This window comes from Triticum aestivum, chromosome 2D (assembly GCF_018294505.1).
Source record: "Triticum aestivum cultivar Chinese Spring chromosome 2D, IWGSC CS RefSeq v2.1, whole genome shotgun sequence".
NCBI lineage: Eukaryota > Viridiplantae > Streptophyta > Magnoliopsida > Poales > Poaceae > Triticum > Triticum aestivum.
In genome coordinates, this window is record NC_057799.1 from 163,112,871 (window position 1) to 163,139,355 (window position 26,485).

Here is a 26,485-nt window from a genome sequence, read left to right on the forward strand (position 1 = left end):
CCGGAGAAGATAACACTCCGGACAATGAAGACCCTGTTGAAGTAGGATCCGAACAGTAGGAACAGGAAAGCGGGCAAGACACCCCTGATGAACATGCCACATATGGAGACTCGGAGGATAGTAATTATCTCCCACTCTCCGAGGAAGAGGAGAGCCTCGGCAACGAGAATTTTATCGTGCCTGAGCAACCTCTCGAGTAGGAGCGCTTTAAACGCCGGCTTATAGCCACTGCAAGGAGCCTAAGGAAGAAGCAGCTGCAGCTTCAAGCGAGCCAAGATTTGCTCAATGATAGATGGACCGAGGTCTTGGCCGCCGAAGAATACGGCCTTAGCAGCCGAGACAAAAGCCACCCCAAGTGTAGGTGGCTCCCTCAATACGATGGCAAGGCGTTGGAACCCGCACCACCATCGAATAATGCGGTAGGCCGACCACAGTTCGGTCCGGATAAAGACACCATACCACCCCATCCGGCCATCAAAGCAAGAACAAAACAGCTCGGGGGAACACTCGCGACATCCAACAAGACCTGGAGGGTAGAACAGGACACACAAAATCGATATATAGGTCGCGGGGGCATGCCCCGACCGGTGATGATGGTTACCTATTCGGACACAACAGACCCGACCATGTCCGGTCCGAAAACCGTAAGCGGAGTCCGCCGGAGGTGCTTCACAGTGTGGCCCAACATAGAGGAGCCGCACACCCTCTCTGCCTCACTGACAAGGTAATGGAGCATGAATTTCCAGACGGGTTAAACCCATTAACATCGAATCATACGATGGAACAACAGATCCCACGCTATGAATTGAGGATTACCTCCTCCATATTCACATGGCTCACGGAGATGACCTTCATGCCATTAAATACCTACCTCTCAAGCTCAAAGGGCCAGCTCGGTACTGGCTAAACAGTTTGTCAGAAAATTCTATTGGCAACTGTGAAGATTTGGAAGACGCCTTTCGAGACAACTTCCAAGGAACATATGTCCGGCCACCAGATGCCGATGACTGAGTCATATTGTCCAGGAGCCCGGTGAGTCATCCAGGGAGCTCTGGACTAGGTTCTTAGTCAAAAAGAACAAAATTATCGACTGTCCGGACGCAGAAGCCCTTGCGGCCTTCAAACATAGCGTCCGGGATGAATGGCTAGCGCGTCACCTCGGCCAGGAAGGACCCAAATCCATGACAGCCCTTACCGCTCTAATGACTCGCTTTTGTGCGGGAGAAGACAACTGGCTCGCTCATAAAAGCAACAACGCCAGCGACCCGGGCACTTCCGAAATCCGAGACGGCAACGGCAAGCCATGACGAACCGAACACAACAGTCGCAATAATATTGAAAGATTACGCGACACAGCGGTCAACACCGGATTTCACAATCCGAAACCCGGTCAATGGATGAAGCCATTAAAGGCAAACCAGGATGGACCATCCACCCTTGACAGGATACTGGACCGACCTTGTCAGATTCACGGTCACCCTGATAAGCCAGCTAATCATACCAAGAGAAACTGTTGGGTCGTCAAGTAGGCAGGCAAGCTTAATGCCGAGCACAAGGGGAGGAGGCCACCAGGCAATAAAGACGACGGAGCGGCTCGCCAGCCGAACACCAGGGGCCAGAAACAGTTTCCCTCTGAAGTTCGACCACTCCCAGAACGGAAATAGCAGTTCGGCTTCCGCCACCCACCTACTATACTGGCAAGATTTACACCACGCGTACATCACTACGCATTCAAGATACCATGGGCATCGGCGGAAGCACAATACGGACAACCCTGCAAGCATTCTCGTAACGTTTTTTATTTGTTTTCCTTATTTTTCTTTATTATCTCTTAAAAACAGGTGACCAATAGGACAGCATCTACAACGGACTCTATCGGAGTTCGGATCCGTACACTCACCTAAGGGGCTACTTCCGTTAAGGATTCCCCTCGCCGAGGACGAGCGGCGCAGACGTGCGACAGGAGGTCCAAAATAACTTTTGTAGACCGCACTCTTTATTTCGAGCCTGTACTATGCCTTTTTTCCTCCGTTCCTGACCCCAAGTATGTCAACCAGCCGGGTTTGTGGTTTTCCTTTTTTATATACATGAATTTATCATTGGCATATTACTCCGCTCCTAGTAAACCTCATCCGAACTAATCTTTCATACTCTTTCAACAATGAGTACGGCCTTAACGGCTGCTTTACAGATGCACCTCGGCATACCCTGCCAGGGGCTCGGTATGGGAACGAATGAGTTGCCAGTAAAAGTCCGAACAGCTCTATAGCGTACTTCGGCGTCGCAAGTTTGGCCTTATATGCATCAGCTCCGAATCATTGTCTTGGGTCAATAGTTGGGTTATTTGGCTCATGTGCTTGCTACCCTACGTTCCGCTCTATCGGCTAGGGTAGTAAAGGGAGAACTACTTCGATTGTGCCCTGGTCTAAACCAGATGAGCACCTCAGTAGAGAAAGCCGAAAACTGACTGTCATGATGCGGCGAGAGCTGGTCAACCACTTGACGACTTCCTGGAATCCTTAGCGATTCTCCGTGTCACACGAGGGATCTTTTTCAGATCAAATATGTAAGGCACCATACGCCGCATACATACTAGGGGCTATGTCGTAGTCCCACCATAAAACTCCTATGGCTAAGTGAAAGTGTTAACGCCTTATAGTCCAATTGCCTGGTTCGCCGCATTATCACCTCCTTCGTGGACCAAGACGTTGGATAAAGAGTGATTAAATGCTTTTCCGAACACCCCCGTACTTCCTACGAGGGGGCTGAAGCCGACGACTGGAAAACTTTCAGGTTATATTAAAACGGCCGCACAGGAGGAATTCAAGCTTTTGAGCAAAATGTAAATAGATCAATTATAAAATTGTCTTTTACCATTCTAATACACCTCACTTGAACATTATGTTCTTCGAGCATTGACCCTCTATCACGCGGGTGGCTTCCAGGACGTCTTCAAAATAATGCTCCGGCTCATTACGGTCCTTGCCCTTGGGCGGACTCTTCGCCGCAACATCGACGGCCTTCATCTTCCCCCAGAATGTCTTGACTCGGGCAAAGGCCATCCGTGCACCTTCAATGCACGCCGACCGCTTCACAGCATCGATATGCGGCACCGCATCAACAAGACGCCGCACCAGGCCAAAATAGCTCTTTGGAACAGGCTCATTTGGCCACAACCGGATTACGACGTTCTTCATGGCGTCGCCGGATATCCTATGAAGCTCGGCCCATTGGGACATCTGTTCATTCAGCAACAGAGGGCGCTTTGATGCGCCAAATTGTGACCAGAAAAGCTTCTCCGTTGCATACCCCTCTTGTGCTTGGTAAAATTGCGCCGCATCGGAAGAACTCTTCGGCAAGTCCAAAAATTCAGCCGAAGAACTCCAGACCTGGTTCAGCTGAGCATAGTCCGGATCGCCAAACTTAGTCTGAAGCAAAAAGTGCTTACCGGCCGCTATCTCCTTAGCCTGCCGAATCTCTTCATGAGCTGCCCTAGATTCAGACCGAGCTTCACTCGCCTCTCGTACGGCCTTATCAAGTTCAGCTGTTTTGGCTTTATTCTCCTTCTCAAGGTATTCACAGCGGCTGGCAGTATTCTTCAATTCAAGCGCCAGTGCGGATATTTTCTCCTCATTTTGGCACCGAGCTGTTTGTTCGGCTCTTAGATCAGCAGATGCCTTCTCGGCAGCCGCATTACTACACCGGGCCTGCTCCTTGGCCCGGGCTAGCTCCGCCCGAAGAGCTTCAACGGCGGCAGCACCATCTGCACTCATGCACATTTCATATAAAACTCTTTTTGGCGTCAGGCCTAAATAACAAGCACATTGGTGTAAGGAATGCTCGAAATATATACCTTGTGAGTCGTCAAGACGCATTTTGATCAATGAAATGTCATCCTCCGCAATATCCAGCTTTCGCTGTAGTTCGGCCACTTCCGTATTTCGGGTAGCCGCAAGAGGGGATGCAGCCTGTATTCCAAGTTAAATCAAGGTTAGTACCTGAGCATATCTTTTTGATCCTCCGATCGCTTCCTTCGTAAGGCAATCCGAGTCTCAGGGGCTACTGCATATACAACAGGTGCATTCTGTCAATATTATTCAATTGGCAAAACTACATCACAAACCTCAAAACCTCTTAGAAGGCTCGAGAAGGCCTTGTACAATCCGCTTTTCGCGGATAGAACCTTTTCGACCACCGTAACCATCAAGGGACGGTGCTCCTCTAGCATGGACGCTTGTCGCAGCATGTCCGTCAGCATTTCCGGCGCTCCTGGGAATTCGGAAACCGCCGCCGGAGTACGCCATCCCTTTGAAGGAATCCGCTTAGTCGCCTCCAGAATCATCCCCGGCTGTGAACCGGATAGTTCGGGTGATTGTGTCCTGGACTAGGGGGTACTCACCACGTCATCTCCCGATCAGTTGATTTGGGCCGAGGACCCCAGGGCCGAATACTCATGGGCCAGTTCGGACAGCCGATGACATATGCAAGGAAGATTCCACAAGACTTGGTGATCAAGACAAGGACTCCTCCCCACCGGCGTATTCGACTAGGACTCTTGTAATCCTAGGCCTCTGGTACATTATATAAGCCAAGGCCAGGCTAGTCGATAGATAGAGGATATATGCTAGATCATTATGACATTGCTCATCATACCTCTAGGGCTTAGACCACAACATATGATATCGAGGTAGATCAACTCTTGTAACACTCATATTCATCAAGATCAATCAAGCAGGAAGTAGGGTATTACCTCCATAGAGAGGGCCCAAACCTGGGTAAACATCGTGTCCCCCGTCTCCTGTTACCATCAATCCTAGACGCACAGTTCGGGACCCCCTACCCGAGATCCGCCGGTTTTGACACCGACATTAGTGCTTTCATTGAGAGTTCCACTGTGTGTTCGGCAAAAGATCGATGGCTCGCCTGCAGATCAACTGCGACTTCGGCATCTTCATCGCCAGCTCGACTAGTCACCTTGGTTCGACCAAGAACTGTGCCCGGTGTTTGGATCACCATGTTCGGATGAGGGCCTTCATCAAACATCAACTCCGATCTCTATCAAGATCATGGAAGAATCATCCATGGAGCTCGGGGGCTGAACGTCAACATTGCCCTCGAGCGACCGTGCTGTTTTTCTGGACAGCGAACTCGTATCTGCCGCCACCGCCTCCTCGAGTATCGCTTTGACGATTGCTTCGGTGGGATTGTGCGGAATTGAGTCTACAACAACCATGCAAAATTTCATCGAGTTCCGATGGAGGAATCTCTGGCAATCTATGTTATACCGGAGCCGTTTCAAATCTGGACGGGAATATGGACGAGTTTGGAGCGTGGCGTCCAGCATCTAGCTCGAACGTCCTTTTGAAGATCCAACCATTGATAGGCTGCGGAATTCCTATATCTACCACCCCTCAAAATTTCAGCTCGATCCGACCGTTCAAACTTTGATGAGCACAACGATTTTCGGATCCGTTTTCTGCGCGAATATGAATCCGGCCCGAGTTCATGTTTCTTCATGAACGGGATATCGGACACCCCTTTTGAAGGAATTTTTTTCTAAGGGTATTACGCGTTGTTTTTAAACACGTACCCATAAAATTTTAAGCCTCCTCCAAGGTAATCTTCACCATCACGCTGGTGTCAAACCAGTCCGGCAGTATTGCTCCACGGCTGCCGACCTGCGCTAGACACGTCGCCGCTTTATTGAGCCGAGCTCAACTCCTTCAATCATCATCTCGGCAAGCCGAACAAGAGTTCGGCATCGCGAAGGATAAATCATCATCAACATCGCTGCCCCACAGATTACACCAAGCAGGCACACGGAATCGCCACGCGGTAGCTTCATCAAGCTAGCATCGATCGTGTCACAAGTCTTGACCTGCGTCGGCATCACCATGTTGCCTCGTCTTCAAATCATCATCAAACACGCCGACCTATTTCGACACATCGGCTGACATGTAGACTCCGGCATCTCTTCGCCGAGCTGCTCCAACACCTCGGCTAGACCGGGGGCTTCATCATCTCTTCATCAACCTACTCCGGTGACTTTGGCGTCACCAGCCGACCAGCTTCGTCATGATTAGCTGGACCGAGGGCTTTGTCTCGGCAAGCCAACCTTTGCCAGCATCGCCATGCCGGCGCTTTATCACCCATCAGGCAATGGGTGTGCGGATCGAGTCCCAATTTTGGGAGTCACCTTTCTTCGGATTGCTACAATAAATAAACCAGGTGCTATTTATCCCAGTAATTTTTGCTTGTTTGGGTCTATTCTCCCCAAAGAATTATTACTCTGGTTTGTTCCATCATCTCTACGCAGGCCTGTCAAATGGCGGCCGCATTATCGACGGTCACGCGGTGGTACGGTCAGTTTCCGTATATAGTCCGGCAAACACCGAATTCGGAACTCGGACCGGCCTGTGAATTCGGGCTTTTGCCACGCCTTCATCGCGTCACGCCGACGCTCTGCATCAACATTGACTTCGGCGCCAGGCCACATCTCTTTAAATAAATTATTTTTGTGAAAAGCAATTATGCAAGGATTTTATATATATTTATATTATTCTTTTTGGACCACACTATTTTATGCGTGTAGGTGATCGACTTCGACTGCGTTACGCGGTCGCTTCGGCAAGCCAACGCCGCTGTCTCAAATTGGCATAAATCGGCTTGCGTGATCACCTTGTTTGTCGTGTTGCCATACCGACGTGTTCGGTTGCCTCGGGGACTTCGGCATCGCCGAGAGAGCTCTACCTCACCGAGTGTTCGGCGCACAGGCCATATTTCTTTTATTACTGACTTTGCATAAATTATTTATTATGCAACAATTTTATTCATCATTATTACCATTATCTCCGGTTTGCACTATTTTTGTGCACAGGTAAATGAATCGAGTTGGGCAGTGTTGTCTCCTCGGCTGGGCGGGAGGCTTCGTCAACACTTCATTAACCCGCACCGGGGGCTTCGGCGTCACTCTGCCGGCCTGCTTTGGCCGTGCAATGCCACCACTTCAGAGTGCCGAGCTCTCCGCTCCGCCACCTTGGGACCGGCTTGGGGGATGGAACTTGTCCTGCATCAAGCTTGGACTGCGTCATCAATGTCGAACACATTAACAAGCTAAGTCGCTTTCATGCTAAAAAACTTTCGGTTTTAATTTTTTTCGGTTCGACCAAGCGTCATACTTCCTTGTCAAAACTTTGTTTGTGATGCACAAATTCAAATACCCTGTTTACTTGGGGGCTTCCTTCATGAAGCTTTTCCTCTTGCATATGATTATACTTGTACGGCTTCGTTCCTTGTTCGTGTATTACGCCACAATATGCACCATATTGACTTAAGTGTTCCGCAAGCTGGGTTGCCTGGCTCCTGTGCTTACCCCTACGTTCCCGATTGTTCGGCTAGGGAGTAAAGGGAGCACCTCTGCGATTGTCATGACCGGGTCATCCGAGCTCTGACCTCAGACTGGGTGAAGCCGAAAGCTAGCGCTCTTATTGTTTTCAATCATGGTCGGCACACAACGGAACTCATAGTACAAAAAATCTATTGCACAAGTCTCATAGTAATAATGAGCACCGAAGAAAGGTATCGGTGGGGGTACTATTTTCTTCGAAGATGCTTCTTACACTTCGTCTGTAATATAGCATAAGTTCCCTGAGCGCGCTTTGTCTGTTACAGCCTTATGGCCTGGTTGCCTGGTTATCGGAAACACTGCCGATATACTCGACAGGTGGAGTACATAACACTCTTCGGCCCTTGACCGAAGAGGGAGAAGCCGACGGTCGGTTAAGACGCGTTTAAAGTTCGGGCGAACACAGATATGATATAAGTACTTCGGTACATACAATCATTATACATAAAATAAACATATATCACCAGTATTTGTATTCAGTATACAAGCGCTGCCTTCTGTAATTATCGTTATAAAGCCATAAATATGCATCAATTTGACTTAAGATTTTGGCCAAGCTGGGTTGCCTGGCTCCTGTGCTTACCCCTACGTTCCCGATTGTTCGGCTAGGTGGTAAAGGGAGCACCTCTGCGATTGTTACTACCGGGTCATCCGAGTAAGTACCTCAGACTGGGTGAAGCCGAAAGCTAGCAATCTTAAAGGATCACATTGGTCGGCAACAACGGAAGTGAAAATTTTGGTTTATTAATACCATAGAGTTCGGGAACTTTCCCCGAACTAAATCCTCAATATTTTCCTCCCGCATTGATCAGAGGGGAGGTGAGGTTTCATGATCATGGTCGGCATGACAACCCAATGAAAGGAACCGATAGCGGGACTATTTTCTTTGGAAGATGTTTCTTACGTTAAAAAGTAATATAACATATCTCTCTGCGTACCTTTGTTTATAAAACCGTATGGCCGGATTGCCTTGTTTTCCATAAATATTCGCCCTTATCACGGCTATATAAAGTAGGAAAACACTCCTCGGCTACTGGCCGAAGAGGTTGAAGCCGATGGTCGGTCAACAAAGTTTTGTACAATGCGGATCCGAGCATTAATGATGTAAAGTACTTGGGTACATAGAATCATTACACATAAATTGTGAGCAAAAATCATTTTTTTCTCAGCCAATCTTTTAAAGAGTCAATGGCACAGTCTCTTTGAGACGCCCGAGCAGCTGACATAACGCTCTCATAGTTCCTTATTGGCATTAATTTCCTTTCTTTTGAGCCCCTTGAGGCCTACCTTGGCGAGCTCAGCTTTCGTTAGCTCTAACTCCTTTATGAGATCTTTATTCTCTTTCCGAGAAGTTTGTGTTACATAAGCAAAATTTTTTCAAATGGATATTGATCCTTAATTCGGCCACCCATGCCCACATTAAGGCTCGGGGGCTGCTGGGCTTCGTGCTCATTATTTATAAATATTAAAAGGGGCACATCGATCCTCTGATCTGGTGTTGCCACCCGACCGGTGTCTCGGGGGCTACTGCATTGCCTATTTCAATGCAGAAATTTCCAACTGCCAAGTGTTCGGCTTGACCGAACTATGGGCAAACGTGTCTTCGGATAACAATAGGTACCATTTGGACCTATCCGGCGTCAAGCTAAATATATTACGGCAACTTTTCAAGACCCTCTCTCAAGGGCCCGTTCGCCGATCACTATTATCTCTAACATATTACACTGCGTTTCTATTCCTACGTGTGCTACCGAGCTAGGAGTTGATCATCAGGCCGATTTAGCGCATCGACTTGAGTCTTAGGGGCTACTAGGATCAGTGGTTTCATGTTTTCCTTCAGGTGCATCTCGGGTTTTAGACCGACACACACCTTGAGGGCTACTAGCTATACATGTTGACAGCGAATAAATTTACACGCATCGGAAATAAAATCCGTAAACAATCAGCCCAAGCCCGAGGTGGTGCACCACCTTGGAGGTAGTCCGGCATAAAGCTCAGATTTGAATGTCTGGCTCCATAGAGGGCATTTCCGGCATTAAGCTCGGCTAAACTCCTTCAACTTTTTTGAACCGGGGTGTTCTATGACACCTCGGATATAGTCCAGCGTTGGAGCTCGGATACGGTCCGGCGTTGGAGCTTGGACATAGTCCAGCGTGGGGGCTTGGATACAATCCGGCGTTGGAGCTCGGAAGCGGTCCAGCGTGTGTGCTCGGCTGCGAAAGATACCTCGAATACTGTCCGGCGTTGGAGCTCGGATGCGAGAAGACACCACCGTACGGGAAACACTTCAAACCCGAGGTGTGGCGTAAAATATAACAAGGCATTGATAAAGGCCGAGAACTTAAAAGGGCTCCTCGAATACCCGACGTGTAAACTTTCCGGATTCACTTCGGCGATCCTCATGATCGAAGATGAGAGGATTTGTTGAACCAGTTTTCAAGACCGACGATCGAAGATGAAGAACAGTTCAGAAGAATCGAGGAGCGTCCCCAACTAGAAGACCGGTTCAGGGGGCTACTAACGGTGCCCTGGACTAGGGGGTACTCACCACGTCGTCTCCCGATCAGTTGATTTGGGCCGAGGACCCCAGGGCCGAATACTCATGGGCCAGTTCGGACAGCCGATGACATATGCAAGGAAGATTCCACAAGACTTGGTGATCAAGACAAGGACTCCTCCCCACCGGCGTATTCGACTAGGACTCTTGTAATCCTAGGCCTCTGGTACATTATATAAGCCGAGGCCTGGCTAGTCGATAGATAGAGGATATACACTAGATCATTATGACATTGCTCATCATACCTCTAGGGCTTAGACCACAACATATGATCTCAAGGTAGATCAACTCTTGTAACACTCATATTCATCAAGATCAATCAAGCAGGAAGTATGGTATTACCTCCATAGAGAGGGCCCAAACCTGGGTAAACATAGTGTCCCCCGTCTCCTGTACCATCGATCCTAGACGCACAGTTCGGGACCCCCTACCCGAGATCCGCCGGTTTTGACACCGACATCGGGGCCATCACTCTTGATTCCCGAACCCTGAGTGACGGAGGCACCACCTTCAGGTAACGCTTTCTTCATTTCCCGCACTACTTGTCGATCGGGAGGAGCGCTCCGGGACGAGACCTCAGAATCATCTGCCCTGTCGGGCGAGGAGGCCGGAGAAGGCGTGTCACTCTCCATCATCTCCGGAAGAACGTCTCCCGGGGAGGAGGACGATTGAGAAACACCGGGCGTTAACCTGCGTGGATGTACATATATTGGGTGATTACTTCACTAATTGGAAAAGAATGAGGTATGTTTAAAGTGCCCCAGCTTCACTTACGGTTTGGCCGGAGGTTTGTCCTCACCATAAAGCTCTACGGAAACATCGCTTGCCCGGCCCAAGCCGCCCGACGATGGCATTTTTTCCTCTCTTGGAAGGGTTCCCCTCCCGGTCTTCGGAAACGGCCCTCTTCTTGCCAATAGAGGGCTTCCTCTGCACCTTTTCCCTCGGGCAAAAGGGTTTCGGTTCCCCCGAACACAACATCTAATTTATCCTCAGGGCGGGGATCACCTCTGGTTTCCCTGTTCTCGCCCCTCTCTGCAGACACCTGGTACAGTGTCGGAGTCAGCATTCTCGTCAGCACGGCGGTCGCAGAGTCTTCGGGAAGGGGCGCCGGACACCAGATTAAAACCGCTTTCTTTATCCAGTCCTGTATAGGGAGAGATTGTTCAGTATCTTGTCAAGAGATGCTTGAATAGAAGGTGTTCGGAGAATGAATACTTACCGAAGTGTCCGGGTGATTGCAGTCAAGACCAACATCTTCGGTGGTGTCCAGCCATTGCTCTCGTTCCCCGAAATATAAATTCCACATTCCTTCATGCATGGTGCCAAAGAAGTGATAAAGAGTCCGCCGCCCTTCCGGATTGAACTCCCACATACGGAGAGGTCGCCACTGACATGGCAAGGTCCGGCGGACTAGCATTACCTGAACGATGTTCACAAGATCGATGCCCTTCTCGGTAAGGCTTCGGATGCGACTTTGCAGAGTCTGCACTTCATTAACGGATCCCCAGTCCAATCCCTTATTGATCCATGAAGCAAGCTAAATTGGAGGGTCGGAACGCAGGCGTAGCCGCCCACCTGGAGCCGCACGGCTCATTGATATAAAACCACCCCTGCTGCCATAGGACAGAAGACTTGGCGAAACATCCTTCAAACCAAACCGCGCTGGCAAGCTTGCCTATTATGACGTTGCTGCATTCTGCCTGCTCCTCCTCTGTCACCTGCGGCCTCACGTCAAAGGTCTTGAGCCACAAACCAAAGTGCGGAGGAGTCCGAAGGAAGGCCTCACACGTGACAATAAATGTCGAGATGAGGAGAATAGAGTCTGGGGCCAGATCGTGAAAATCTAGCCCATAGTAGAACATGAGCCCCCGGACGAAGGGGTTAAGCGCGAACCCTAACCCGTGGAGGAAGTGAGACACAAATACTACCCTCTCGTCGGATTTGGGGGTAGGAATAACCTACCCCTTTGCGGGAAGCCGATGAAGGATTTCTAGGGTCAGATACCTCGCCGCACGGAGTTCCGCAATATCCTCCTCCGTGACGGAAGAAGCCACCCACCGGCCTAGATGGCTGGATCCGGACATGATTGGGGCTGGTGGAGATTGGAACCCGAGGGTTAGAACTCGAGGTGGTTGGGCTTGAAGAAGAAGCAAGCAAAAAAGAAAAAGACGAGTCTCAGTCCCTATATAAAGACCCCGAATACTAAGCGTCTCCTCCTGGGTCTCGAAACTTGCCTATCCCCAAAGAGTTGTACCCAGGGGACGGTTGGGTTACCCACGACTGCATTAATGAAAGTCCCATGAATAAGGGGACATGATCTCTGCTTTGACAAGACGTGCTAGTGAAACCACGTCCCGAGACGTGGGGCAACGGGCTAGCCAGTTATTGGAAATAATAGCCGGGCAGGCGTGATACAATGTCACAAACAGTTGGTAACAGATTGGACTTGTGGAATATTGTATTCTTTGCAATTGTATACACAGGTCCGGATAATCATCCGAAGACTATCTTGGAGTTCGGAAGAAGGGGAACTCACCTTGCAATGCTGAAGACAATCTGCGCGCCGGACTCCTCGCCATTGAAGCCAGGTTCAGGGGCTACTGAGGAAGTCCTGGACTAAGGGGTCCTCGGGCGTCCGGCCTGTTATCCATGGGTCGGACTGATGGGCTGTGAAGACGTGAAGACCGAAGATTGTACACGTGTCCGGATTGGACTCTACTTGGCGTGGAAGGCAAGCTTGGCAACCGACTATGTAGATTCCCTCTGATGTAACCGACTCCATGTAACCCTAGATCTCTCCGGTGTCTATATAAACCGAAGAGCGTAGTTCAGATAGGGATATACACATTACCATAGTCATACAGGCTAGACTTCTAGGGTTTAGCCATTACGATCTCGTGGTAGATCAACTCTTGTAATACTCATATTCATCAACATCAATCAAGCAGGAAGTAGGGTATTACCTCCATAGAGAGGGCCCAAACCTGGGTAAACATCGTGTCCCCCGTCTCCTGTTACCATCGATCCTAGATGCACAGTTCGGGACCCCCTTCCCGAGATCCGTCGGTTTTGACACCGACATCCACCGCCTTGGTGCTCTCAGTGCGGCGTGCTCAATGTGTTCAAGGAATGACTTCCATCGGAAGAGTACTGTACGTGGAGAGGCTAACAGTTGGGTCCACGGCCGCAGCAAGGAAGTGTAACCTTATTACGCGTAAAATAATTGTTCCTCCACCTGACAGCAGGGACCCACCGGACGAGCCACCGTATTTCACGAAAAAACGTTTCCCTCCTGACTGCTGGGACCCACCAGCTACATCTTCGCACACAAGGAAGTGCATCCATATTACGGGCAAAAAAATGATTCTCCCCCTGACATCTGGGACCCACCAGCAATAACTTCGCATGCAAGGAAGTGCCCTTATCCTCCCTGACAGTTGGGATCCACCTGGTCGAAGCGTACGTTGAGTTGTCATTCTGGTCGCGAACATGTACGTACATACTGGTCGATCGGTCTGTCTGCAGGCTGCAGCGATGAACCGTGTCCGAGTAAGGAAGGGCACGTGTCGTAGTAGAGGCGCGGACGTAGCATGTCACGCAGTCCCGTCAATATCGTGTACACGTACGTACAACCAGGGTTCAAGAAAGTAAACACAGCCACGTACGTACATACGGGCTGGGTCTCGAACGCCTACTCGCGCATACGTACGGCCAGGGCTCGTGTACATGGAGAGGCAGCGGAGAGAAGCGATGGCGTCCTGTTCATCGGCAGCCAGCCGGCTGGGTCGGAACGGAGAAACTATGTTGTCGTGTTCATCGGGAGGCAACGGAATGCGTCATGTTCATCGGGAGCCAACCGGCATGGACGGAACAGCCGAAACGAGGCCTGGCATACCGCAGAATGGAGGAAACGACCTTCTGTTCGACCGCCTACGGTCGAAATGGGATCCTGTTCACCGGGAGGGGTCTTGCATACCGCAAAATGGAGGAAACGGATCCTGTTGATCGGGAGGGGTGTGGCATACCGCAAAACGGAGGAAACGGACTTCTCTTCGACCTCTTGCGGTCGAAACGGAGGTCCTGTTCATCGGGAGGGGTGTGGCGTACCGCAGAACGGGACTCCACGGGCTACTGTTCATCCACCGTCTACTGCCTCGCTCCAGCCTCCACGGGCTACTGTTCAACCACCCTTCCACGGGCTACTGTTCATCCACGACGTCTCCCTCCTGCCTCCACCATCTGCTGTTCATCCATGGGCTCCTGTTCATCCAGCCTCCACCGACTACTGTTCAACCACCCTTCCACGGGCTACTGTTCATCCAGCCCTCCACCGGCTACTGTTCAACCAGCCCTCCACGGGGTCATGTTCATCCATCCCCAACCGGTTCGATCGGGGTCCTGTTCATCCAGCAGCAACGGCCTCTACTACCATGCGGTCCTGTTCATCCAACCCCCACTGGGAACTGTTCATCCAACCCCTAACAATGCTCATTGTTCATCAAGAGGCAGCAGGTTCGATCGGCTTCAGTTAGCAGCAGTAGCAAAGGAATCGCTCGATCGGGTTCAGTTAACAGCCAGGGATCGATCGATCGCTCGGGTTCAGTAACGCGTAGCAAGTGCAATCGCTCGGGTTCAGTAGGCGAACACCTCACTCAGGTTCAGTTAGAGCCCAACGCCTCGCACCCATGCGCGTACATGTATGAGAGAAACGCGCAATCCCTCCATGCATCACTCGGCCCCGACCACCCACCGTAACCGGGAACTCCCCGGTATTTTCCTCGCCCTCGCTTCTACCATGGTTTTTTCCGTCATGGATGGCCCAAAGAATGTCATGCAGCTTCGTCTCCGGCCCGCCCAGGACGAAAAGCCCATTTTCTGTCATGAGTTTTTGTCATAGAAGTAGGAGCCCACCACATCTATGATGATACCGGTTTTTGTCACAATTATCATTATAGAAGTGTCATAAGCATGACCGAAAAAAATTCGTTCGGCCCAAAATGTCACGGATGTGTCTTTTTTTGTAGTGCTAACTTCCCTCTATGAAGGGCCTTTCTATCTACTTTATGCAATTTTTATTATTACTTCAGTCTCCATCTTCTCTTATAAAGCACCAACTAAGGGGCACTATGATCGTACTTGAGCATTGGGTGTAGCTAATATGCGAGTGTGTTTCATGAATGGATCAACGATTGGGCATACTAGGCTTGGGATAACTTGCTTTAGTGTTGATATTTTGAAAGGCATGGTTGCTTGTTGATATGCTTGAGTATTGAAATCTTCATGTCAAAACTAGACTATTGCTTTGAATCATATAAAAGTCCAAATGTCCATGCTATAAAAGAAAAGAATATGTGATGAACATGTTAGGCAGCATTCCACATCAAAAATTCTGTTTTTATCATTTACCTACTCGAGGACGAGCAGGAATTAAGCTTGGGGATGCTGATACGTGTTGGAGATATGCCCTAGAGGCAATCATGTATGATGATATTTCCTATGTGTCTATGAATAAAGATAGTCCTTGGACATTATCAATGATGTGTATCAGCAAGTACGTGACTTGTTTGTGGGACTATGCATTGTATGATGACTGTCCTAAAAGGTCCCTAGTCGAAAGGGCTGTGTGGACGCACAGCCAACTAAGACTAGCATATGACATGATCGATGGCTTGGTCTCACTAGCCATGGGGCATTGGATGCTAACCGGATAATATGGACTTGGAAGGATCTGATCGGATTCGACGTAGTCGGATCCGAGTCGAGATAAGGTCCGAGTCGGACAGACTCAACTATGAGACACAGCAATATGTCATCTGTGAGTCTCTAGTATAACATACGTTCTATATCCTAAGACCTGAGCTGGCACATGTACTCGGGATGGTGACAGACCTGCTTTGGGCCGGCCAAACGCTACTAGGTTTCGGGCTTGTCCAGACCCATGCTGCGAGACATGGTCGAGCAAGATGCGATTTGCACCTCCAACCAGGAGAGATATACTCTGGGCCCCTCGTGTGATCCGACCAGGACAAGCATGGCCATGCAACAAGGATTATGAGATAATCCGATTTGTGGTCGGCATCACTGGAACGAGAAAGAGGTCGGGCTAGCACAAGGATGACAGACTCGCCTTGAGCTCGACAACATATATCGTGTGGCAAAAGGAATGGAAGTGTGATGTACAGGTTCGCCTAACCAGCTTCATAGTCTGCTTGGTGTTCGGCATGCCTTGCTAGAGGCCGCTACCAACCATGCAGTTTGGAGATGATCCGAACTGCGACCAAGCCGGCTTGAACCTAAGGGGTCGCGCTTAAGGGAAGGAACCTACGAGGTCGGATCCGAGGACACTGGTCGAATGTGATCCGAGCTATATTCGGATTGTGGCCGAGTAGACTTGTGGGCTTTAGGGTCCGTGCGAGTCCCAAGTGTTGAGCCTGCGATGGACGCCTATATAAAGTGGAGGTGCGATGCACTCATGCGGTTGATCGCTTCGACGCTGTCACTAGGGTTTGCATGTGTTGCGAATAGACACCTCCACTCGCCGCGGGTTGTGTGATGAGACCTAGCAGTCTGCCGCACGACGTTCCTCCTGCACGCGCGGATACCGTTAGAGGCGGTGCACCTGCACCGCTTCGGTGAACTTGTACGTGGGATCGGACAACCGGCTGTTCGAGGGAGATCGGACGAGGAGGAGACGATCCACACGGACGCGCTGCCCCAACTCTTCTTCCGCTGCACGGCACTGCGCGTCTAGTGGTAACGATCTGTGATCCATCTCCCATAGCATGTTCCTGGTTGTTCTGCGCATAGGAAAATTTTAATTTGCAGTCGACGCACCCTACCATAGAACCCAACAATGGTATCAGAGCCTGGCTATAGGATTGGGATTCAGATCGTATGCATATTAGATATGTGGAGGCGGCAGATGAGATCTGTTGTTATTTATGAACTCGGCTATGTGCACGGTTGATGTGATCAACTGCACATGGGGATCGTTGAGGCTATGTTTCTGTCAATCGGGATCGATGAGGTCGTGACACGATCTACCCCTACCGGTCGGTTATCCGCCATCGGGGTTAACAGTGAAACGTAAATCCAAATCGGATTCGCGATGATCGATGAGATCCGCCAGATCAGAAAAATCAGCATGTGCGTAGCGCCTTGTATTTCGTACCCAATCACTCAAACCGGTAGAATGCGATTCTATGCATAACTTTGTTTTGCAGGTTTGATGTGAATAGTATGGCTCATGTGTATGTGATGCATGTGTGTAATTTATACATGGCCTGCGCGTCATGTTTGTCAGCCGGCAGGAGCCAAAGTGCTGTCATTATAATGTATAATGACTTGCGTGTCGACTTTTGATTCTCTGTAAAATTCATTACTAGTTGTAGTAGTTGGATTATAGAGATCAGGTTGGTGGCTTGGCGTCCCGGCGTGACAAGCAAGATGGAGTTCCTAGATGGTCATCGGAGTCGGAGCCGACCTGGAAGAACGTCCATGAAGGAGCCATACTATTTCACAATATGTGTTTATTTGTGATTGTTATGCTTCTTTGTTTCTATGCATGTTAGAATGGTAGAAAGATCCCTCATGAATATCAAGCGAATTGCCATCCCCGATGTTGCACCTTCACGCGTGAAGTACGTCTAGTAGTGGGCTCATAAAATTGAGGTGTTGCTGGGTGTCCTTGAACTAAAGGGTTCGTGTCGGACACGGACATGCACTGCATCAGGTTAACTTGACAAGGCTATCAAAATGGATTTGGGCCTTGTGTCAAAGAAGGTTGGGAGCCGGGGTATGAGATACCTTCCCGACCGACAGGAGTCGTATAGAGATACGATTAGCAAGGAGTTGCTTACCGGATAGGCATGTTGTCTAGCAGTGATGCTAAAGCTCACTAGTCGCATGTGCTAGTTGGATCCTGAATCACTGAGAGTTTGCGGAGGGATGCTGACTTCAGTGGGAGTATTTCTGTTTAAGGCTAGAATTACTCTACATAAACACATTGCTTAGTGATTGCATATTTTTCTGTTGTAGATCAATGGCACCACCTGCTCAACCCAACTTTGCATTGAAATCAATTCTGGAAAAGGATAAACTGAATGGAACAAACTTTACCACCTGGTATAGAAATTTGAGAATTGTTCTCAAGCATGATAAAAAGGAACATGTTCTAGAGGATCCACTTACAGAGGAACGTGCCGATAATGCTAATGCCACAACTACGAATGCCTACCAGAAACTCATTGATGAATCAACGGAGATCAGCTGTCTGATGCTGGCTTGTATGGAGCCTGATTTGCATGTGCAAGCTTTGGATCAGTTGGGCTTCCCGCTCTTGGATGAGCTGGCTACTGATGTAGTTCTGGGTTCTCTTCCGCCCAGCTATGGGACGTTCATCTCGAACTATCATATGCATGGCATGGATAAGAAGCTCACTGAATTGCATGGGATGCTCAAAGTGGCAAAGCAGGATATTAAGAAAGGCACGCATCAAGTGTTGATGGTGCAGAAATCGGCTAAGTTCAAGAAGAGTTGCTCCAAGAAGAAGGCTAAGGCAAAGGGCACGGAGACGGTAACCTCCGCCACTGCGCCGAAGTCTGGACCGGACTCGAAGACCATTTGCTATCATTGCAAGGAGACCGGTCACTGGAAGAGGAACTGTAGCAAGTGGCTTGTAGAGCATGGAAAGAAGGCCGGAAATGCTTCTTCAGGCAAAGGTACACTTGTTGCATATGTTATAGACATTTACCTTGCTGACATACCTAGTAGCTCTTGGGTATTTGATACCGGATCGGTTGTTCATATTTGCAACTCAATGCAGGGGCTGGTAAGAACTAGGCGTGTGGCACAAGGGGAGATTGACATCCGGGTCGGCAACAAGGCAAGAGTTGTTGCGTTGGAAGTCGGCACGATGCAGCTCCAGCTTCCTTCTGGATTTATTTTGGAATTGAATAATTGTTATTACATTCCTGCACTTAGTCGGAACATTATTTCTGCCTCATGCTTGATGAGTCAGGGTTATGAATTCAATTTAAAGGACAATGGTTGTTCGTTTTATTTGAATGGTATGTTCCACGGCTATGCACCCATTGTTGATGGGCTATTTATATCGAATCTGGAACAGGAACCGGTCTATAACGTGAATGTCAAGAGGCATAAGCCTAATGAGATAAATCCAACATACTTCTGGCATTGCCGGCTTGGACACATTAGTCTGAAACGCATGAAGAAGCTCCATGATGATGGGCTCCTAACTTCGTCCGACTTCGGGTCGTTCGAGACATGTGAATCATGCTTGCTCGGCAAGATGACTAAGTCTCCTTTCGCAAAGAGTTGCGAGAGGGCGTTCGAGCTGTTGGAACTGATACACAGTGATGTGTGTGGACCAATGAGCACAACTGCCAGAGGTGGCTATCAGTACTTCGTGACTTTTTACCGACGACTTGAGTAGATGGATATATCTATTTCATGAGGCACAAGTCGGAAACTTTTGAAAAGTTCAAAGAATTTCAGAATGAGGTTGAGAATCAGCTCGGCAAGACTATAAAACTTCTACGATCAGATCGTGGAGGTGAGTACATGAGCCAGGAGTTTGATGATCATCTGAAAAGCCGAGGTATAGTACCTCAGCTCACACCTCCGGGTACGCCACAGAGAAATGGCGTGTCAGAACGGAGGAATAGGACCTTGTTGGACATGGTCCGGTCAATGATGAGCAAATCGGATTTACGCTTGTCATTTTGGGGATATGCTCTAGAAACTGCAGCTTTCACACTTAACAGGGTACCACCAAAATTCGTAGACAAGACACCACATGAGATGTGGACCGGGAAGAGTCCCAGTTTGTCTTTTCTAAAGATTTGGGGGTTGTGAAGCATTTGTCAAGCGACTTATGTCAGACAAGCTTACACCTAAGTTGGATAAATGCATATTCATGGGATATACGAGGGAAACCTTGGGATATAGCTTCTACAACCAGGAAGATAACAAAGTGTTTGTTGCTCGGAACGGGGTTTTCCTTGAGAAAGAGTTTCTCAATCGGGAGGCCAGTGGGAGGACGGTCCGACTCGAAGAAATTCGAGGACCACTCGGGGACGGCTCGGCTGGTGATGAGATCATACCGAAGTCAGTCAGGGAACCCGTAGTGGAAGCGGCACCAGAACCACGGAGGTCTGAAAGATTGCACAGAGTGCGTGATGTATTGTTGCTAGAAAGCGACGAGTCGGCCACGTATGCGGAAGCGATGGTGAGCCCAGATTCCGAGGCATGGCTGGAGGCCATGAGATCCGAGTTAAATTCCATGGATGAGAATCAAGTCTGGGACTTGGTTGATCCGCCGCCTGGCGTAACAACCATTGGTTACAAATGGGTCTTTAAGAAGAAAACCGATGTGGATGGAAATGTTCAGATCCACAAAGCTCGGCTTGTCGCTAAGGGTTATGGACAAGTTCAAGGAATTGACTACGACGAGACTTACTCGCCGGTAGCGATGCTGAAGTCGGTGAGGATCGTACTAGCTATAGCTGCATATTTCGATTACGAGATATGGCAGATGGATGTCAAAACGGCTTTCCTTCACAGAAATTTAATAGAGGACGTGTATATGATACAGCCCGAGGGTTTTGTTGATCCGACTAGCACTAGTAAGGTATGCAAGCTCAAGAGATCCATTTATGGGTTGAGGCAAGCATCTCGGAGTTGGAATATTCGTTTTGATGAGGTCGTCACTGGTCTCGGTTTCATCAAAAGTGAAGAGGACGCTTGTTTATACAGGAAGTTAAGTGGGAGCTCGATAGTGTTTTTGATCTTGTATGTGGATGACATATTGCTGATCAAAAACGATGTTTCGATGCTGAACTCGGTCAAGGAGTCATTGAATGGCAAGTTTTCGATGAAGGACCTTGGTGAGGCAGTGTATATTTTAGGCATTAAGATCTATAGAGATAGATCGAGGAGGCTGCTCGGCTTAAGCCAGAGCACGTACATAGATAAAGTGTTGAAGCGGTTCAACATGAGTGAGGCGAAGAAAGGGTTCTTACCACTCTCACATGGTATAAGGCTAAGTGAGACTCAGAGTCCTTCGACATCTGATGAGTGAAGCAGGATGAGTCGGATTCTGTATGCCTCGGCAATCGGATCCATCATGTATGCCATGATATGTACAAGGCCCAATGTTGCTTTTGCAATAAGCCTAACAAGCAGATACCAGGCCAACCTAGGTGAGAGTCACTGGGCAGCGGTAAAGACTATTCTGAAGTACCTGAAAAGGACTAAAGAGATGTTCCTAGTTTATGGAGGTGAGGAAGAGCTCGTCATAAGGGGTTACGCCGATGCTAGTTTCCAAACCGACAGAGATCATTGTCGATCACAGTCCGGATTCGTGTACGTCATGAACAGAGGGGCAATGAGCTGGATGAGTTCCAAGCAAGATACGGTGGCCGATTCTACCACATAAGCCGAATACATTGCGACTTGTGAAGCTGCAAAGGAAGGTGTTTGGATCCGGCATTTTCTGGATGATCTTGGTATTTTCCCAGCCTCGGTAAAACCGTTGGACCTTTATTGTGATAATTCTGGTGCCATCGCACAAGCCAAGGAGCCGAGGAAACACCACAAGGTCAGACACATAGATCGGAAATATCACCTGATAAGAAAGATCGTAAAGAATGGTGATGTAGAGTTATGCAAAATTCACACGGATGCAAATGTTGCAGATCCGTTGACTAAGCCGCTTCCACAACCCAAGCATGAGGGGCACGTTAGAGCTATGGGCATTCGATGTGTATTTAATTGACTCTAGTGCAAGTGGGAGACTGTTGGAGATATGCCCTAGAGGCAATCATGTATGATGATATTTCCTATGTGTTTATGAATAAAGATAGTCCTTGGACATTATCAATGATATGTATCAGCAAGTACGTGACTTGTTTGTGGGACTATGCATTGTATGATGATTGTCCTAAAACGTCCCTAGTCGAAAGGGTTGTGTGGACGCACAACCAACTAAGACTAGCATATGACACGGTCGATGGCTTGGTCTCACTAGCCATGGGGCATTGGATGCTAACCGGATAATATGGACTTGGAAGGATCTGGTCGGATTCGACGTAGTCGGATCCGAGTCGAGATAAGGTCCGAGTGGGACAGACCAAACTATGAGACGCAGCGATATGTCATCTGTGAGTCTCTAGTACAACATACGGTCTATGTCCTAAGATCTGAGCTGGCACATGTACTCGGGATGGTGACAGACCTGCTTTGGGCCGACCAAAGGCTACTCCGTGACTGGGTAGTTACAAAGGTAGGTTTCGGGCTTGTCCAGACCCATGCTACGAGACATGGTTGAGCAAGATGGGATTTGCACCTCCGACCGGGAGAGATATACTCCGGGCCCCTCGTGTGATCCGACCAGGATAAGCATGGCCATGCGACAAGGATTATGAGATAATCCGGTTTGTGGTCGGCATCACTGGAACGAGAAAGAGGTGGGGCTAGCACAAGGATGACAGACTCGCCTTGAGCTCGACAACATATATTGTGTGGCAAAAGGAATGAAAGTGTGATGTACAGGTTCGCCTAACCAGCTTCATAGTCTGCTTGGTGTTCGGCATGCCTTGCTAGAGGCCGCTACCAACCGTGCAGTTCGGAGATGGTCCGAACTGCGACCAAGTCGGCTTGAACCTAAGGGGTCGCGCGCTTAAGGGAAGGAACCTACGAGGTCGGATCCGAGGACACTGGTCGAATGTGATCCGAGCTGTATTCGGATTGTGGCCGAGTAGACTTGTGGGCTTTAGGGTCTGTGCGAGGCCCAAATGTTGAGCTCGCGACGGACGCCTATATAATGTGGAGGTGCGGCACACTCATGCGGTTGATCCCTTCGGCGCTGTCACTAGGGTTTGCATGTGTTGCGAATAGACACCTCCACTCGCCGCGGGTTGTGTGATGAGACCTAGCAGTCTACCGCACGACGTTCCTCCTGCACGCGCAGATACCATTAGAGGCGGTGCACCTGCGCCGCTCCGGCGAACTTGTACGTGGGATCGGACGACCAGCTGTTCGAGGGAGATCGGACGAGGAGGAGACGATCCACGTGGATGCACTGCCCCAACTCTTCTTCCGCTGCACGGCACTGCGCGTCTAGTGGTAACGATCTGTGATCCATCTCCCGTAGCATGTTCCTAGTTGTTCTGTGCATAGGAAAATTTTAAATTGCAGTCAACGCACCCTACCATAGAACCCAACAATACTTCTCCAACGTATCTATAATTTTTGATTGTTCCATGTTGTTATATTATCATTCTTGAATGTTTTACAATCATTTTATAGCAACTTTGTATCATTTTTTGGGACTAACCTATTGATATAGTGCCCAGTGCCAGTTGATGTTTTTTGCTTCGCAGAAAATCAATACCAAATAGAGTCCAAACACATCGAAACTTTTTGGTGATTTTTTCTGGACCATAAGACACCTGTTGGGTTAAAGAAGTACCAGAGGGGGGCTCCGAGGGGAGCACAACCCACCTGGGCGCGCCCTGGTGGGTTGTGCCCACCTCGGCCGCCTCCCGCACCGCCTCTTTGCTCTATAAATACCCCGATATTCCAGAAACCCTAGGGGAGTCGACGAAAATCAATTTCAGCCGCCGCAAGTTCCAGAAACCACATATCCAATCTAGACACCATCACGGAGGGGTTCATCATCCTCATTGGTGCCTCTCCGATGATGCGTGAGTAGTTCATTGTAGACCTATGGGTCCGTAGTTAGTAGCTAGATGGCTTCCTCTCTCTCTCTCTTTTGATTCTCAATACAATGGTCTCTTGGAGATTTATTTTATGTAACTCTTTTTGCGGTGTGTTTGTTGGGATCCAATGAACTTTGAGTTTATGATCAGATCTATGTTTTTATCCATGAAAGTTATTGGAGTCTCTTGATCTCTTATATGCATGATTACTTATAGCCTCATATTTCTTCTTCGAATCTTTGGTTTAGTTAGGCCGACTAGATCGATTTCTCTTGCCATGGGAAGAGGTGCTTTGTGATGGTCGATCTTACGGTGCTCAATCCTAGTGACAGAAGGGGAAATGACATGTATGTATCGTTACTATTAAGGATGACAAGATGGGATCTTTTCCTACATGAATAGATCTTGTCTACATCATGTCATCGTTCTTATTGCATTACTCCGTTTCTCCATGAACTTAATACACTAGATGCATGTTGGATAGCGGTCGATGTGTGGAGTAATAGTAGTAGATGCAGGCAGGAGTCGGTCTACTAATCTTGGATGTGATGCCTATATAATGATCATTGCCTGGATATCGTCATAATTATTTGAAGTTCTATCAATTGCCCAACAGTAATTTGTTTAACCATCGTATGCTATTTTCCTCAAGAGAAGCCAATAGTGAAATCTACGACCCCTGGGTCTATTTTCTCATCATATATTTTCAGATCTATATTGCTATTTGCCTTTTCTTTTATTTGCCACTTTTATTTTCAAATCTATATTATCAAAAACCCAAAAATACCTCGCTGAATTTTATTTGCCGTTATTTGTATCTATCAATCTACTACAATTTTTATCCCGTCAACACGACAATTTCTGGCACCGTTACCTGAAAGGGATTGACAACCCCTTTAACACGTCGGGTCGCAAGTATTTGTTCTTTGTGTGCAGGTACCGTTTATGTAGTGTTGCGTGGTTCTCCTACTGGTTCGATATCCTTTGTCTAATCACTGAGGGAAATACCTACCGTAGCTGTGCTGCATCATCCCTCCCTGTTTGGGGAAATACCGACGTAGCTCAAGCCGCATCAGCTATGTTCGTTTTGATTCAACTACATGCGTGAACATGTGCCAAGTCAAGCCACTTGAATCACTCAGAGGGGGATACCATCCTCTCATACTACATCATAACCATTTTAAATGCATGTTGACACACAAGATAAACCATTATCTCCTCCTAGCTATTTAAGCATGGCATGAGTTACTATGATTTCTAATTGTCATTGCAAACAAGTTTCATCATAATAGGCTGAATCAAGAATGGTGAGCTAATCATATACACAACAAGAAGATAGGTCGAGTTCATACCAGCTTTTTTTCATCTCAATCATTTCATCAAATCTCGTCATTATTGCCTTTCACTTGCACGACCGAACGGTGTGAATAATAATAAGAGTGCACGTGCCGTGGACTAAGCTGGAATGTGCAAACATTTATTCAAAGGAGAAGACAAGGTAATATGGGCTTTTCATTAGATCAACAATGATGCATATGAGAGCCACTCAACATTTTCATCATGGTCTTCTCCTTATGACCCAAAGAAAAGTAAAGAATTTCAAAGAAACACACCGAAATATTTTTGGAGTTTTTGTTTTTCTGAAGAAAGCATAACAAAGGAAAAACGAAAACGAGAAAGAAAACTATATACACGGGAAAGCTCCCAACAAGCAAAAGAAGAACGAGAAATCTTTTTTGGTTTTCTTTTAATATTGCAAACTACTGAGCGAATAAAACTAGAAAGAAAAATAAAAAGAAACAAGAAATATTTTTGAGTTTTCTTAAATTTTTCAAACACACAAGAAGAAAGCAAAATAAAACTAGCATGGATTATACAATGAAAAAGGATGAACACCGGCAACTGGAATGAATGTGTGATGCATTAATGTAATGTCAGTGAGAAATACGTACTCCCCCAAGCTTAGGCTTTTGGCCTAAGTTGCTCTATGGCCACGGCTGGCCTGGATGATACCCGTAGTCGTTGTTCAGGTTGAACAGGATCGTAGCCGCCACTGCTTGGCGGGCTTCCTCGTTGAGGCGAGCGGTGGACCTCGCCCTCTCATACTCCTCTGCTTCCTCTCTAAGTATGAACTATCTCCGTTTTCCCTGAGAATCAAAGAAGGTAGGAGCGGGAAGCATAATATGGAAGACGCAGCGCATATCAAATTCTTCCTTGAAACCGGCTCGAGTCATGAAGTAATCCGCCGGCCATTCGCAAGGTTGCACAGAAGCTTCCCGTGGTGGTTCAAGGTCTGGCTCACGCAAAGCGAGCCTTGGGGATTTTTTGCTCGAGGAACCACCTTGTAAAATTTCCCTAAACAATTTCTCCCTCTGAAATTTTTAGTAACTCAAAATAAATGTGAACAAAACTTAACAAAATCGATAGCAACTACTCCCACAAGTGTCTATAGACCATATCATGCACCAAAACTAGTTTGAACCATATAAATTTTACATGCAAGCTTAGGAACATGGTCACCAGTAGTAGCTAAATGTGCAAATAATAAACCACTAGAACAAAAACTAATTGGGCCATTGGAGGAGTCACATACCAATGAGCAATCCACCAAAACAGTTTTGCAAATGGAGTTACAAGCAAGGAGATTGAAAAGCGCAGCAAAAGGAGCAAGAACACGGGTTTGAACAAGGGGTGATTTTTTCTAGAGGAAGAAGAAGAGCATGGGTGGATGGAATAAGTGAGGGGGCCTACGTGGGCCCCACAAGCTTGCTAGGCGCGCCC